Source organism: Erpetoichthys calabaricus, chromosome 8 (assembly GCF_900747795.2).
Source record: "Erpetoichthys calabaricus chromosome 8, fErpCal1.3, whole genome shotgun sequence".
In the NCBI taxonomy this organism is placed as follows: Eukaryota; Metazoa; Chordata; class Cladistia; order Polypteriformes; family Polypteridae; genus Erpetoichthys; species Erpetoichthys calabaricus.
Window position 1 is genome coordinate 130,057,883 of NC_041401.2, and position 17,599 is coordinate 130,075,481.

At 40.3% G+C, this 17,599-nt stretch overlaps 1 protein-coding gene across 1 annotated transcript in view; it reads left to right on the top strand.

Moving 5' to 3' along the window:
* Positions 1–1,862: 1,862 nt before the first annotated feature.
* si:ch73-70k4.1 (uncharacterized) overlaps positions 1,863–17,599 on the top strand; it is a 103,037-nt gene continuing 87,300 nt past the window's right edge. The window contains exon 1 of the mRNA XM_028807476.2: positions 1,863–1,953. The gene's annotated coding sequence lies outside the window, so the exon portion shown is untranslated. The remainder of the gene's footprint in view (positions 1,954–17,599) is intronic.

The following is a 17,599-nucleotide window of genomic DNA, read 5'->3' on the forward strand; positions in this document are numbered from 1 at the left end:
GTGTCAAATGAGCGGTTGGTCATGGAGTCCCGAATGAGGCACATTACCTGCATTGTGAGGGAGCGTCAGTTACTGCACTACAGCCATGTGGCACATTTCCCCGAGGGTGATCCAGCTCGAAAGATCCTCATTGTTGGGGACCCGAGTGGCTGGACCAGGCGAAGGGGTCACCCACATAACACCTGGCTGTGGAAGATAGAGGGTAATTTCCGGAGGGTGGGACTGGACCGTCGTGTAGTGGGTGTGGCAACGCATTGTACCAGTGCATGCTCCCCAACTTGATTTGACTTGTGTATTGTTTTTGATACTTTAACAGGTTGTATATGATTTCTATATGATCCATAAATGTAATCATCACCTTAATGTTTAGGACTCCCTCGTATCTGATATAAATTCCTTTAAATGGACCCTCCTCAGTATCACACCCCAAACCCCCTTTCCAATCCATTCCTCCATTGCTCTCTCCATCTGAACTTCCCGCCATGATGATACCCCATTCAATGTACAGCTGAAATGGACTGCCTCCTTCCCTTTCCCACCTCCTTTGTTCAGTGAGTTATCCTTTCCTCAAGCTCCCACCAAAATAAGCTTTTCAAGGAAAGAATTAGAACATGGTTGATCCTGAAAGGTACTGAAGTATGCCATCTTTTCCTGTTCATTACGTGTGCCACTTATTGTTAGAAGTTTATGGACTTAGAATTGATGTCTTTCAATAATTAATGATTTTAGCTAAATGGAACATGCCTTTATAACCAATTTTATATTACTATTTTATACATTTTTCATTTGACTCTAATTGACAAAAAGAATGATGTAGAAAAATGACATTTAAATGTGAAATATTATTAAATATTGCTTTCTAAATGGAGAGAATGGCATTAAATATTTTGTCATTTTGTAAGGAACAAATTACAAACAACAAATATTAATTTACTTAAAACAACATAAGATACAAAAAAGGAAAAATATATAAATGATATATAGCAAAAATATAAAAACAACATGTTACAGAGCCAAAAGAAAACATAATTACACACACATTTTGGAAATTAAACTTTTCAAATATTTCCAGTGTGTATCTTGGATTTTGATTCTTTAAATTCTGAACAAATATGCAATTAAAAACAACAACTTAAATGCAGTAATAGAGAATTACACTCAACCATTTACACTTATAAATTAAATAGTTTTCCAAAATAATAAAATAATGTAAATATTAACACATTCTTTAAAAATATTAAATAGCACCCACATTTAAATGTTTAAATATTATTTAAATTAATCCAAAACAATGTAGCATATATACAGTTAACAATCAAATATATTAAAGCTTCCTTTCATTATTACATAAGACACTAAGTCATCTTGGTTCGATTAAAACCTAGAGAGAAAAATCTTAACAGGATAATATCGTGGAACAATTTTAAGGATTACCTCTGTAACTATACTTGTTAAATATTGTTTATCAAAAATTGTCCACATTGCCTTCCAGTGTGTATTTCTCATCATACGCTTCCAATATCAAATTAATATAAATGATAGTGTAACGTAGTAACTAAGAGTGAAGCAATATTATATATGCTTTTAAAAGAAAAAAAAACACATCGGAACGTTTCTCCGAGATTTGGTTTCTCAACGAGCACAAGTTTCATGAACTCTCAAGCCACAACATAATGATATTCTTCGTCTTTAGCCTAGCACCGAGCAGGTTAAGAGGTAACGTTTATTTGCATCATCTTATCAAGTGCAACTTGCCTTTAACATAATTATCTTTAATTAAGTGAGGCTTGCGCGATTACCACACTTGTGGAATAATTAATTGATTTTCTCGGAAATGTGTCAATCAAAGGAACCCACCCGTAATCGGTGACGTACCGAAACATGCTGGGGCTCTTTTACCAATGATCATGTGACATGCGTATTTACACACGTGACATTTGACCCAACGACTATGTGAGTATCAAGTGTTTCAACTCTAAAGGTATTGAATTGTTTACTTCGTGATAGATATGAATATGAAATACATGAAAGACAAGGTCTAATGACATATAGGAGGACAGCAATTGAGACTGATATAGTCGGCACGTGGTATGTTTAGATCGACAAATAAAAGTTTTATTTCTACTCCGATGGCCTTTGTCCGGGATACTCCTTCCTTTTGCTAAATAGTTATTATACAGATTTACAAAGGCTCTACTTTTACTTCCTTAAGAACGAAACCAAACGCTTTGTATATATAATCACCAATTTAAAAGAATTTTGCTTTCTTTCGTCCATCAATTTTCTCTGAATTAAAAGAGTAATGTAGTCAATAGAAAATTAGAGAAAGAAAAAAAGTGAAAAGGTAGCTTTTTGTATAATTAACTATATATCTTTCTGGCTGAAGAGTAAGAGCATAAGAAGCCCTGTTAATCAAACAATAATTCTTAAATGCTAGTTTTTTTCTGTATTATTTCTGATATTACTTATTGTTTTGTTTTAGTTCACTTTTATAGTATTTTTTTGTTTTTATTTCACAAGCATTTCAATTTTATAAGTAAATAACCATATCTGTGTGTGTGTGTGTGTGTGTGTTTATGTGTATAATATGAGTTATCGTATGATTAACGAGAGATTATGGAGTGTAGTTTTGTGTCACACGCTGTAGACTTAAAAGTTTTGGAAATAATATTTGCTTAATGTTAGTAGAGGCCTATAGGATTATCATTTCAAAAAGATCAAAAACAAAACCAGAAACTGAATGAAAATTTAATAAGATGCTTATGTCTTTTTGTTTGATAATCATTTCTGAACATGCTTCACTTTTGTGTGCAAGTTATGAGCATATTTGGAGTGAAGTAAACAATAAATGGCTGAAGAAGTCTTAATATTCCAAAATTTGAAGAATACCTTTTTCTTTAATGCATAATTTACATACAGTATCTGCAGTCCCACCATAACATTTATTCATCCAGCATTTCTTTGCCAAGAAATATTCTGTAGGCCAGTTTGTGATGACCCTGTAGACAAACTTTAATATTTGCAATGTTTTTATCCTTACTCTGTGCAGCACACAACACATCTTGTTTCAGGACAGTATACAGCTAGTCAAAAAAAATCCCATGCAGGGTTTTGCCATGTTGATCTCTGTTTCTCAGTCAGAGTTTATATACAGAATTTCATCACCCACAGGCCTGAAAAGTTAATGGAAATCAGAAAATAGTGATACTGTGTGTTCTGGCAGATGATCACCCTAACTACTTGAACTGAGGTGGCTACAGAAAAACTTGTATGTAATGTCAGGACTTAAGTGTAGCCTGAATAACCACTGCATAAGTACAATAAGTTGGCCATGAGGAGAGCATGCAATAGGTATATGGGCAATCGCAAAAAACACCAAAATGGTATTGGAGATTATGAAAAATATTATCCATTCATCCATTATATATAGTGAGAACATTGAGGAGGTTGTTGACTGCACTACTGACTACATCAACATCTGTATGGACATTGTAGTTCCAGTAAGAACAGTATGCTGCTATGCTAACAACAAGCCATGGATTACAAGTGACATCAGGGGGCTTTTGAACCAGAAGAAAAGGGCTTTTAAAGACGGTGATCAGCATGAGCTCAAGCGTGTGCAGAAGGAACTCCGAGTCCAGCTCAGGGTGGCGAAGGAGCAGTACAGGAGAAAGCTGGAGCAGAAGTTGCAGAATAACAGCATGAAGGAAGTGTGGGATGGGATGAAGATCATCACTGGCTGCAGCTCGAAGCGGGGTGCCACCATCGAGAGAGACGTGGAGAGAGCAAACCAGATGAACAACTTCTTTAACAGGTTTGACCACCCTAACCCACGCTCACCTCGGAGTACTGCACCCTCCACCCATCCTTCTGCTGATACCAGCATAGGAGAGAGTTTCCCCCCCACCCACAATTACAGCAGCCTTTAGCAGAGAGCTGAGGAGACTTCGTGCCAGCAAAGCAGTGAGCCCAGATGGAGTATCACCGCGACTGCTGAAGGCCTGTGCATTGGAGCTGGGGAGTCCTCTACAGCGCATCTTCAACCTGAGCCTGGAACAGGGGAGAGTCCAGAGGCTTTGGATCACCTTGCATCATCTTGCATCACCCGAGTCCCAAAGGTATCACGTCCTAGTGAGCTGAATGACTTCCGGCCTGTTGCTCCGACGTCACGTGATGAAGACCATGGAGCAGCTGCTGCTTCACCACCTGAGGCCACAGGTCCGCCACGCCCTCGACCCTCTGCAGTTCGCATACCAGGAGAAGATGGGAGCGGAGGATGCCATCATCTACATGCTACACCAATCCTTCTCCCACTTGGACAGAGGCAGTGGTACAGTAAGAATTATGTTTCTGGACTTCTCTAGCGCCTTCAACACCATCCAACCTCTGCTCCTTCGGAACAAGCTGACAGAGATGGGAGTAGATTCATACCTGGTGGCATGGATCGTGGACTGTCTTACAGACAGACCTCAGTATGTGCATCTCGGGAACTGCAGGTCTGACATTGTGGTCAGCAGCACAGGAGTGCCGCAGGGGACTGTGCTTTTTCTGGTCCTGTTCAGCCTATATACATCAGACTTCCAATACAACTCGGAGTCCTGCCAAGTGCAAAAGTTCACTGTCAACACTGCTATCGTGGGCTGCATCAGGAGTGGGCAAGAGGAGGAGTATAGGGACCTAATCAAGGACTTTGTTAAATGGCGCGACTCAGGCCACCTACAACTGAACACCAGCAAAACCAAGGAGCTGGTGGTGGATTTTAGGAGGACCAGGCCCCTCATGGACTCCGTGATCATCAGAGGTGACTGTGTGCAGAGGGTACAGACCTATAAATACTTGGGAGTGCAGCTGGATGATAAATTGGACTGGACTGCCAATACTGATGCTCTGTGCAAGAGAGGACAGAGCCGACTATACTTCCTTAGAAGGCTGTCGTCTTTCAACATCTGCAGTTAAATGCTGCAGATGTTCTATCAGACGGTTCCTCTTCTACGCGGTGGTGTGCTCGGGAGGCAGCATAAAGAAGAGGGACGCCTCACGCCTGGACAAACTGGTGAGGAAGGCAGGCTCTATTGTAGGCACGGAGCTGGACAGTTTGACATACGTGGCAGAGCAATGGGCGCTGAGCAGGCTCCTGTTAATCATGGAGAATCCACAGCATCCACTGAACAGTATCATCTCCAGACAGAGGAGCAGCTTCAGCGACAGACTGCGGTCACTGTCCTGCTCCACTGACAGACTGAGGAGATTGTTCCTCCCCCACACTATGCGACTCTTCAGTTCCACTAGGGGGGTGGGGGGCGTAAACATTAACATTATACAAAGTTATTGTCTGTTATACCTGCATTTTTATCACTCTTTAATATTGTTTTTTATCAATACTAGGGGGCTGTGCCCTCTGCTCGCTTCGCTTGCCAACCCCTGTGTTTGGTTAATCCATCCATCCATCATCCAACCTGCTATATCCTAACTACAGGGTCACTGGGGTCTACTGGAGCCAATCCCAGCTAAAACAGGGGGCAAGGCAGGAAACAAACCCCGGGCAGGGCGCTAGCCCATCGCAGGGCTCGTACACACACCAAGCACACACTAGGGACAATTTAGAATCGTCAATCCACCCAACCTGCATGTTTTTGGACTGTGGGAAGAAGCACCCGGAGGAAAACCACGCAGACACGGGGAGAACATGCACACTCCACGCAGGGAGGACCAGGGAAGTGAACCCAGGTCTCCTAACTGTGAGGCAGCAATGCTATCCACTGCACCACCGTGGCGCTGTTTGGTTAATCGGATATACAATTTTAAAAGGTTTTTTTTCTTTTGAATTGTTTCAGTTTCATTAGTTGCACTTTTTACTTTAAAGTTTTATTAAAAACAATATTTGGAATTACCTTTTCTTCAAGATCGCATTGAATTTTGAATCCATTTTTGGAAATACATTGTGACAACGCAACGTATAATTGCCCGTGAGTGAATATTGTTTCTGTTTCTCTAATAAATAATCCGACGTTTTCTAATGGTTGTCCCTTTGATTTGTTAATTGTCATAGCAAAAGCTATTCTCACAGTAAACTGTAAACATTTTAATACGAATGGCATATCACGATCTCCTTTGGTGTCTAATGTTATTCGCGGAATATATACATCACCTTACTTGTCGCCTGTTAAAATTTGCATCGCTTCTCCGTCATCATAAATATACACCTGAACGAATTGTGTATTCTTTGAAATTAAACTTGTCGTTGTTTTAACTGTTGTGGGACGACTGTGCTTTGTCCTGCTATTTTTTCAATTACACTTGGCTCTGATGATTAATCACCTTTTGTTTGCGCTAATGAGATTTTTACTATCTTTTTTTTTTTTTTGATACTGTAGCGACTGACGTAATGAAGTGCCCCAAACGTTTTACTTGAACAATCGCCGACTTCGTAACCCCAAACACAACTGTCTAGCACCCTCTCTGACCCCTCCTCCCCCGGGTCTCGCCTCCCCATTACCGCATCAATCAGTACCCCGCTATCAGTCTTCCGTGCTGTACTCCGCCCCCCTCAATCGGACCTATCAGTCACTTAAAACAAAACAGGCTTCAACCTGCTGGCGAGCTGCCTGTTCTGATTTTCGCATGTCGTTGTTTTAAGAGCCGGGAGCACATTGTGCATGTCTGCCAAAAGCAATCCAACAACTGCTTAGTTGGAGGTCTGTGGACTTATTTTAAATGATGGCTCACTGACTTATCTCGCGTGACGTTGTAAAAACAATAATTGTCCTTTATTTCCGGCCCGGGCTGGTTAAATCTCTTTCTTGCAGGACATATAACGCTGCTCCCGTTTATGAAGTTCTAATCTTTTAATTCTGAGCCCTATTGGACGTGCTTTGTTTTCAATTCCACTTGTTCTGGGCTGATTATCACTTTCCTTATTTTCTAAATTTGCACCTAGATTGTTGTTTTTCTTTTTAGTATTTTTTTCTCTCCACCGCATGTGGGTCTCTTTTCTCCGCGCTTTTCTTTCGTCTTCGTTTAGTCGTCGACGTTTCATTTCTACCCTATTCATTTCATTTCTACCGTATTGACCTTATACACTTTATATGCACTGAGAGCCATGGAGCTGTGTGTGCTGCGTGACTGCCTTTACACTACTGATTTTTTTTTTCTGCCCGTGTTCTTATCTTGTAAGTAGGGCATGTCTTGCACCGTGGCAAGTGTCTTTGGTCTTGCGGGTCTTTAAAATTGTCTTCCGAGAGGATCACGTATCGTAGCCTTGCATTTGCTTTCCATTCCAGGATTTTCTTTTATATATAGAGAGATGCTGCTGCTGGAGTATGTGAATTTCCCCTTGGGATTAATAAAATATCTATCAATCTTTATCCAAACCGTTATATCCTAACACAGGGTCACGGGGGTCTGCTGGAGCCAATCCCGGCCAGCACAGGGCGCAAGGCAGGAACAAAAAGACTTGATTGGCTTATCAAGCAGTAGGAACTCTTATTTGGGGGGGTGGGGGGTGGATTATACTTCCTGATTTATTTTGGGGCACCTGTTTCCCACAGAGCCTTTGGACTACAGCTCTGGTTTGCCCATACATACTGTAAATCCAGTATTTTTTTTATTTGTTTTGTCTGCTTGTTTTGTTTTGTTTGTCTTTGAAGCTGCTGTAGCAGTTTTATGTAGTGTCAGTTTTTCATGCGTTTTGTAACTGTTTATGTTTATACATGAAAATCAAATATTTTATTTCAGTTTAGAATATTTTTTTATGGTTTTTGTCTTCATTAGTTTTTGTTTATAGTAATAACTTTGAGAATTCCTGTATAATAAGTATAGGATGAAGAGGAGCCATACATATTCTGTATTGGCAGAATTGGTGCAGCAAGAGAAGAACCTTGTTAGCTTATTCATCAGAATATACTCCCACGCACCACGCATTATGACAGTCCTTAATAGCACAAACCTGTTTCTGAACTAATTCCATAATGGAGTAACAGAAGCCTGTGTGTGTGTTCTTCTTTTCTCCTTTTTTAAATTGTAATTACTATATTCTCATGTATTATTGTACCTTCCAAAGCAATTTGCCATTTGTAGTCACGCATGCATGCAGTACCAAATTTCTTAGTACTAGCGATTCTGTAAAAAAGAAGGTAGCATTACATTTTCAAACCTTTGGTACCAAATTAATACTGAAGTATACGTTTTTGTGACATCTCTAGCATGTAGAATATGGCACCTATGATTTAAAATTGTACAATGGTAGTTTCTGAATGGCCTGAATGAAACCGCATACAATAACCAAGTTTTGGTTGTGTCACTATCTTGAACCTGTGATCTTATTTAAATGCCTGCAACACATCAATATAAAGTATTAAAAAAATGTCAGCCTTTACTGAAAGTAGGGCTGGGTGATATACAGTAGCCTATAAATAATTTTGCAAGCTATTTAGGCTGTTGCATTGCATTGTACATTATATAGCTCAGTATTGTCAAATCTTCTCTTAAGCACTTCATAAATGCTCTATTTAACCCTTTAATGTATATAATCACACCAATATAATGATGCTGCAAAATATATCCCTGCAGTAAATCTTTCTTGTTTATATTCATGTGTGGTTTCTATTGGAATTTTTAAACTTGTATGCAAAACAGGAGGATATCACAACTAAGTTAAATTTAACAAAACAGTATTTATTCAAACCTGGTAATTGCACACAGCAAGAAACATTTCCAGCCAACATAAAGTACTCTTTTTATGCATAATTTTTGTGACAACAGGTTATTTCACTGTGTCAAACCACATTAACAGTCATGTCACATTACATAAAACGGAACATATTATGTATCGTTTCTACAATTATTTTGTGCAATTTTTTTCTAAAATAATTTATCTGCCTCCATCATCTGAACTCAACATAAACTAATTTTTCATGCTTCACTTCTTTCACTCTCTCCAGACTCTTTCACACCCTAGATGCAAACATACAGTACATGTCTCACCTATAGGCATCACATGCATTCACACAGTAGACTGAGTTTTTTCAATTCTTTGTGTGAGGGAGAGAAGCAAAACGTCAAAGTGAGCCTCACGCCAGCCTCTTAACCATTTGCACCCTGCCCTCTCCAGCATTTTGCACTTTAACCCTATCCCTGCCAAATATTTTGATTTATAAAACTAAATTGTCATTATATATTGGTAATATGATGATAAGCCACAATGTTATAACAACAGATTGATATTATAGGACAAGCTGTACCACTTTCAGTCTAGCAGTCTTCATCATTTTCTACCGTGTATTATAAGGACCTAATGCCAAAACTGAAGTTTTGAGTGATATGCTTCAGGATGGTCTTTAGTGCCAGAAACAAGGCACAAGAACATTTCAGATGATTTTTACTGCCTCCAAATCAATCTCCCTGCATCACCCCTTCCCTGTGGGGCTGTTGCTTTTGACACCAAGTATCAGAACTCCCTCAGCTGCGATGCGACCTGCTCCTGGAACAGTGTCAGGTGGAGAGTTTTACAGGGGTGTTACACCTGTCACACTATAACACAGATGTCCAAAAGTGAACTCAGGGAGGAAACAACCCTCCCATGGAACAGAAGGGCAAAAACTCTCTGACTGTTTGTATTTCTCTATGCATGCTAAGCATCTGTCATTCTGAGTTGCTCCCATGCTTAAATACAACTGCAGTCCTTTCCATTTTTCTTCTTGTAACCTCTGGGGGGGGGGGGGGGGACATGCGCAGGCTGTTATTCAGAGCAGCAGGGTGATGATGACAGATAGACGGGCCGTTGTACTGGCCTTTTGGGCATGTACCACTATGCAGTTGCCCCAAAAACCATCCTTCTGTGTTCAAAGAGTTTTAAAATGTTTTTTTTTTTTTTGTGACAAATTTTGCTTGATGTGTGATATAGTCATTGAATGCAATAGTCATTTTCATAAGTAGAAAAAGCCATATCTATTTAGTATAGTTGACGTATTCTCCAGCCCTAACTGAAAGCATATATTTATTTGGACCTCAATTTTCATGGCATGAATTTCAAAAAGTGGTACTCGTGACATCAGAAATGGTTGTGAAGTTTTTATTATTTATGTAACTTCGTAGAAATGGCAGCCTGCCACCAAATATCCTATTTGTGGGAATCAGTTGTGTATAATGCACTATTGTGACGATGCAGGTCGGCTCTGCTCTCTCTCTGCTGCTTGCGGGAGCCACTTGATCCCACAACCATCAGTAATGTAACTGGGACAAGCCAGGCAATTGAGGACGCATAATAAAAATGGGCAACAGTACTTTTATTATAAGGAAAAAAAATCAAAATAGTGTCCCCCGGTGCAATACCTAAATGTATTCAATAAATAAATACAAAAAGTGAAATCCAAGAGTTAAATACCACTGTAAAAACTAGGAACTTAAAACGACTCAGACATTAACAGCGGCCATCTTCTTCACCCAACCACTGTCTTAGCTGCCTTCATGGCTCTGTCAGAGGTCGGTCCTCCTCCTGTCATTCTTCATGCACCCACAGTCATATCTCAGATCCCAGGGGAGGGCTCCACTATACTCGCACCCACTCTACACAAGTAGCCAGTGGACGTCACTGCAGCACTGTCTTTCTTCCACTAGTTGACTAGCCTGTTTCATCTCTCCACCCGATGCTGCTCCTTCCACAACCTGTTGCCATTCCCTCTCACCCCATCTATTTTCTTCCTCCCTCCTCTTTTTTTTTTCCTCTTTACTGTGCTGGCTTCTTTTAAATTGTCACTCCCAATGTTGCCCAGGTGTGCCTGTGCCACTCCCTCCAAGGAAATAATGAGATACCTGCGTGATGTATGCACTTGCACTTACCTTCTTAATTTGGCAGGAACCCTGCTCCCATCAATTCTTGGTGTGAAGCGCTTTTGGGTAACCACCTGTGCCCAGTTGGAATCAGCACTTTCTTGGGTGCACTTTAGTTTTTTTTAAAAATCAACATGTCGCCACAGACCTCTCCTCACAACTATTGAAACAGGTATGAAGTTAGGTTTCTTGTGCAGTCATGAGGAGCATTCAATATATTTGTTCAGCTTGATGGATGGGTGATTGGGAGAACAAATAAATAAATGGGTTGTGTCAATAGTTTTAAATGTAACTTTAATAAATACATTTTAAGTGTTCTGTGATAAAAAATGAGATAATTTTATATATGAGTATTACATTTTTTTCCTTCATAGTTGCCTCGGTGTAAGAAGACCAGAGTTCTCATCCTGGGTCCTCTCTTAATGGAGTGTGCATGTTCTCTCGGTCCTTACATTGGTTTCCCCCAGGTGTTCTGTTTATCACAGTTAGTGTGGAGGATTGGTGATGCTGAATTAGCCTTTATGTGTGTTAGTGTGTTCACCTAGCGATGGACTTGGCACCCTGTCCAGAGTTTGTTCCTGCCTTGCACCCTATGCTAGCTATCTATCAAAGCAGCAACATCCGTTTTTCCAAATATAATCGGAGCGGTCAACTGCATGCACTTTGCTACTGCAATGACGCTGGACAAGTTACATCAGCCAGGGTTGAATCACTAAACTTATGAGCTGGCATTATAACATCTGTAGCAGAAGAGCTTATAAAAATGGCAGCTCCGCACAGTCACAGGTGCTTTTTCTAACTAGTGAGGCAAAGGCAAGCAATTTTTTTAAATATAGCGAGTCACCTCAAAGGGCCATGTGAAGAGCAGAGAATCGATCTGTTGTGGCGCTTGGTGCCAGTGCTACACTATAAAGGTGCCTTTGGAGAATGAATTTGCTTATGTAATTTCCACTCTATTAATGTGCTGCTCTATAGTGCACAGAATGAGTGTCGCATTGTGCAAGCATGTAGTGTGCTGCATAATGTGACACACAATTGTGTCTTGCCCGTACCTGAAGAGATGCGGTATGATGAACCCACTGAATGATAAGCCAAATTGAACAGCGTTACAACTTTGTTTAAATCGAATTAGCAGAATGTAAAAGCAGGTAATCAGGTACAGCATTTATTTTTTTAACCAGTTCATTTAATTTCTGTTCAGCATAACATAATACAGCCCTTATATTCCTTAGCTCACTGGCCACATCTCTTACAGCATCCATTATTGCATTTTGTGACTCCAGAACAGCGTCCACCAGCACACAGCCAGATGGTTGCCCAGCGGTTTCCGAGGCAGAGGTGTGTGTGTAGCCAACGCCCGAAGATGTGCTGGGCACAGCCGCACCATTACCGCCTGGAGTCGCGTCATTGGCACATGGGTCAGGTTGTTTAATATTGTCTGAAACAGAATAAACAGTTGGTGGGCTGTGACTCATTTTTTCACGTTGACTTTGATATCTGACCACTTCTTTTTTTTTTATTTTGGGCAGTGTGCGACTTGCTTAACTTGAACCTTACAGTGTTTCTGCCATGCTGTATCACTCCCATCAACTTCATTTTGTTGCTTATACCATTACTTAAGCCAACAAATGGTATGTTTTTCCTTGCCTCCACTTCACATTCTCTTGCTTTTGCCATTGTCTTTTAACAAAACACTAAATGGAAGGGCCTATTTATATTGATTTGCATATTTAAATATAATCGTAAAACCAGGACATTAAAAGAATACGAACTTTTAAAAGATAATAAAAGCAAACAAATAAATGTCCATGAAAAGCTCAGTCCTTTAAAAATGTCCTCCTCCGGTTTGGGTCCATGGGTTCTTGGTAAAGTCAGGAATCAATCCCTCTGGCTCATTGTTCTTCTGCTCTCCGGTCCCCACTCCCAGCTTATCCCATCGCTGCCACCAAAATGTGATGCTGTGGGCTCTGTCCATGCTCCCAACGCCTTCCGGGAGCTCTAAACCCAACACCGTATGTAATGTCACTGAGATAAGCTGACAAATGAGGACAAATCTCACATGAAGCCAGGGGAAATATCCAAAAAGTGCATAAGTGCTTTTTTTATAACAAGAAACAGTGTCAAACAAAAGAGCAGTGCCTCAGGTTCAATAAATAATCTATAAAATGAGTGTCCAGTGAGGATAAAAACCATCAATAAATAAATCCTTTAAAATTAGAGGTAAAATGCAGATGTTAAAATGCATCCTCTCTCTCTCTTTACTCTCCTTATTTTCCGGCCCACCTCCGTTTCTTTCTCCCCGGCTCACCCATTGCTGCATCAGCCGGCGGACACCCCACAGCCACGAGCTCCTTCAGCCAACCTCTGTCTTTGCCTCCTTACGGACATCACTGCCAAACCGTCCAAGATTGGCTCTCCTCCCTTCATCTGTTGCGCTTCCGCAGTCGCTCCTCAGATCCCCTGGGAGGACACCTGCCCTGCACACCCCACTCGAGCTTTCAGTGGGGTGAACTAGCCCCCAGAGCGCCACCAACTAACGCTCCTTCACATGGCCCCAACTCGTGCTGTCTCCTCCTTACAGGCGGCCACAACCTCCCACCTAGACTGCCTTTCTCTTTCTGCTTCACAGTATCGTCGGCAAAGTCAAGATGCCCTACAGCCACTGGACCCCACAACCTTGCCCAAACCCATTACTTACAAGCATTGAACAGAGTAGTATCAAGAACACACCTCTGATGAACCCCAAAATCAACTGGGGAAAAACGCAGAGGTTCTGGTACTCACAGTACCAGTGTATAGTCTGGCCATGATATCCAGCAACCTTGAGGGAATTCTACGAAGTTTCAGGATGTCTCACAGGGCAGCTCGATCAACTGAGTCATATGCTTTATGAAAATTGACAAAGGCTGCAAAAAAACACTGCCGATACTCGCATTTATGCTCCATGAGAACCCTCAGTGCTAGGATGCGGTCGATGGTAGACTTCTTAGACGTAAAACCAGACGGTTATGATCGGTGAGAAAGTGATCATGGATCCTATTGAGGACAACCCTAGCAAGGACCTTACCTGGCACCGAGAGCCGTGTTATCCCCCTGTAGTTGCCGCAATCCAGACGATCATCATTCCCTTTCCAGATAGGGATGACAGGTCCCATTTTCCAGTCAGTTGGGATGATGCCAGAGTGAGTGAAAGATTATCCAGAGTGCCCTGCGGGATGAAACACTGGGTACACTGGTAACACCAACACAATCTTCAGCAGCCTTCAGGGTTTTGTCACGGAAGGTCTCACACATCACATTAGAATCGGCAGTCGCTCCCAAGTCTATATGTTCCTCATACAAACTGAATTCAAACTCATCAGAAAGGCTTAACGCATGGCTCAAATCTTTGTGCAGAGTTGAAGGGAATAGGTTTATGGGGCATTGGGACCCATTTTGGAAGAGATGGGACCTGTTCCGCCACGATGGGTTACATCTGAACCGGATGTGCACCAATGTATTGGATAGGCCAGGTTTAGAACTATGCGTGGAAGAACAAACAATGGAGTAGAAATAAAAATGCGTTATATTGTAAATTCTAAATCCAACATTTAAATATTGGGAGTAACACATTAAAAATAGCTTGCCTTAATGCTGGAAGTATCAAAAGTAAGGCAAGTAAGTTGGAGCTGTATGTAGCAGAGCACAATTATGATATAGCAATAATGGAAACCTGGCTAAATAACAAAGATGGGGATAAGTGTAACATAAAGGGATACACATTTTTAGGAAGGATAGACAGGACAGAAAAGGAAGGGGAGTTACTGTTTATGTCAAACAGAATATAAAAGCAAGTCCTCTTCAGTTGGACAATGAGCCCCATACTGCTTTACCTGATAAACATAAGGGAAAGAGGCCTTATTTTAGGAGTGTGTTATAGACCACCCAATGCAAACAGTAATTTCAACACACATCTTTTTAGTAATATTAAAAAGGCAAGTATACAAGGGGATATTATAGTCATGGGGGACTTTAATTATCCAAATATTAACCGGGATTACCTTGCAAATGGAGGAGCACAAGAACAGGAGTTTTTAGAAGTAATCAGTGATTGTTTTTTAACACAGCATGTTAAAGAACCAACATGAGGTAAAGCTTGTCTGGATTTAGTATTTTGTAATAAACAAGATTGAATTGAGGGTGTAGAGGTGATTGAACCACTAGTGTCAAGTGACTATAATATAATACAGTTCTCAGTGTTTTGTAACAGTGCGGGTGCAGAGATTAAAATTGTTAAATTTAACTTTAGTAGGGCAAATTTAGAGCATATGCAGCAAAGTCTAAGGAGGATAGATGGAGATAAGCTTTTAAGTGTGGAGACAGTTGAAAAGCAGTGGAACAGGTTTAAAAATTATTTACATGTAATGCAGGATAGGTACATACCTAAATTTGAAATTAATAGGAAATAAAAAAAAAACAAAAACTCCACAATGGATTAATAAAGATTTAAAAAAAAAAAAAAAAAAAAGCTGCGAAAGAAAAAATAGCTTTATAAGGCATTTTAAGACTAATAACTCCAAAGTGAATCGTAGGGCATGTAAAAACGTGAGAGCAACCTTAAGAGGGTTATTAGGAAGGCTAAAAGACAGTTGGAGAGGAATATAGCAGATAAGGTGAAAGATGACCCTAAGAGATACTTTCAGTATTTTAGTAGTAAAAGAACAGTCAAGAAGGAAGTGAAGTGCATCAGAAATAGTACAGGGGAATTAAAAGATGCAGACGGTGAAATAGCGGACTCTCTGACGTTGCATTTTTCTGAGGTCTTCACAAGTGAGGATGAGGATAACCTCCCAGAGGTAAATGGGACTACTAAGGAGGTACTGAAGGATTTGGAAATTGTAGAAGGAGAAGTACTGCTCAGATTAAATAGGATGAAATCAAACCAATCACAAGGACCAGATAATAATTACCCTCAAGTTCTTAAACTAGTGAGTACATATACAGTATAAACCCTTGACGCATATTTTTAGGAAGTTACTGCACACTTGGGAGATTCCGAAGGAATGGAAAATGGCAAATATTATCCCGTTATATATAACTATATATATATATATAACTGTATAACTTAACATGCATTACAGGAAAATTAATAGAAGGAATTATGTATGATACGATTGAACAGCACATGAGAAGTACAAGAGTTTTTCTGAACAGTCAACATGGGCTCAGAAGAAGGAGGTTATGTTTTATTAACTTGCTGGAATTCTATGAGGAAGCAACAAAAAGATATGGTCAAAGTGGAGCATATGATCTTACTTATCTTGACTTTCAGAAAGCATTTGTTAAGGTGTCACATGAGAGGTTGGGCATCAAACTAAAAGAAGTGGGAGTTCATTGTGATGTTTTTAGATGGGAGCAAAATTGGCTCAGACACAGGAAGCAGAAGGTGATGGTGCAAAGAACTTTATTAGAATTGGCTGATGTTAAGAGTGGTATTCCATAGGGGTCAGTGCTTGGGTGGCTTGGCAGATAATTTTGGAATCCGTTAAATCGTTACAGAAGGACTTGGACAGCATACATGCTTGTGCAGATTTGTGGTAGATGGAATTTAATGTAAGTAGATGTAAAGTGTTACACATAGGAAGTAATAATGTTAGGTTTGCATACACAATGGGAGGTCTGAAAATCAAGAGTACACCTTATGAGAAGGATTTAGGAGTTATAGTGGACTCTACGCTATACTTCCCAATAGTTTTCAGAAGCCATTAAGAAGGCACACGGAATGTTAGGTCATATATAGCACAATGTGTGGAGTACAAGTCCAAGGGGGTTATGTTCAAGCTTTATAATGCACTGTTGAGGCCTCATCTGGAGTACTATGTTCAGTTTTGGTCTCCACGCCAGAAAAAGGACATCGTAGCGCTAGAAAAGGACCAGAGAAGAGCAACTACAACAACAACAACATTTATTTATATAGCACATTTTCATACAAAAGGTAGCTCAAAGTGCTTTACATAATGAAGAGAAGAAAAATAAAAGACAAAATAAGAAATTAAAATAAGACAACATTAGTTAACATAGAAAGGAGTAAGGTCCGATGGCCAGGGTGGACAGAAAAAACAAAAAAAAACTCCAGAAGGCTGGAGAAAAAAATAAAATCTGTAGGGGTTCCAGGCCACGAGACCGCCCAGTCCCCTCTGGGCATTCTACCTAACATAAATGAAATAGTCCTCTTTGTAGTTCGGGTTTTTCACGGAGTCACTTGATGCTGATGGTCATACAGACTTCTGGCTTTTAATCCATCCATCATTGTTGGAACATCATGGTGCTTTGGGTAGATGGTGGTGACGCATGCCACCACCAACAGGACACCGGAAAAGGAAACAGAAGAGAGAGTAGGGGTAAGTACAGATTTTGAATGAATAGTTATTATAATGAATTGGATATGCAGAGTATCAAGATTAAATTACAGTGAAGTTATGAGAAGGCCATGTTAAAATAATGTGTTTTCAGTAGTTTTTTAAAGTGCCCCACTGTATTAGCCTGGCGAATTCCTACTGGCAGGCTATTCCAGATTTTAGGTGCATAACAGCAGAAGGCCGCCTCACCACTTCTTTTAAGTTTTGCTCTTGGAATTCTAAGGAGACACTCAGTTGAGGATCTGAGGTTACGATTTGGAATATAAGGTGTCAGACATTCCGATATATAAGCCGGGGCGAGATTATTTAAAGCTTTATAAACCATAAGCAGAATTTTAAAGTCAATTCTGAATGACACAGGTAACCAGTGTAGT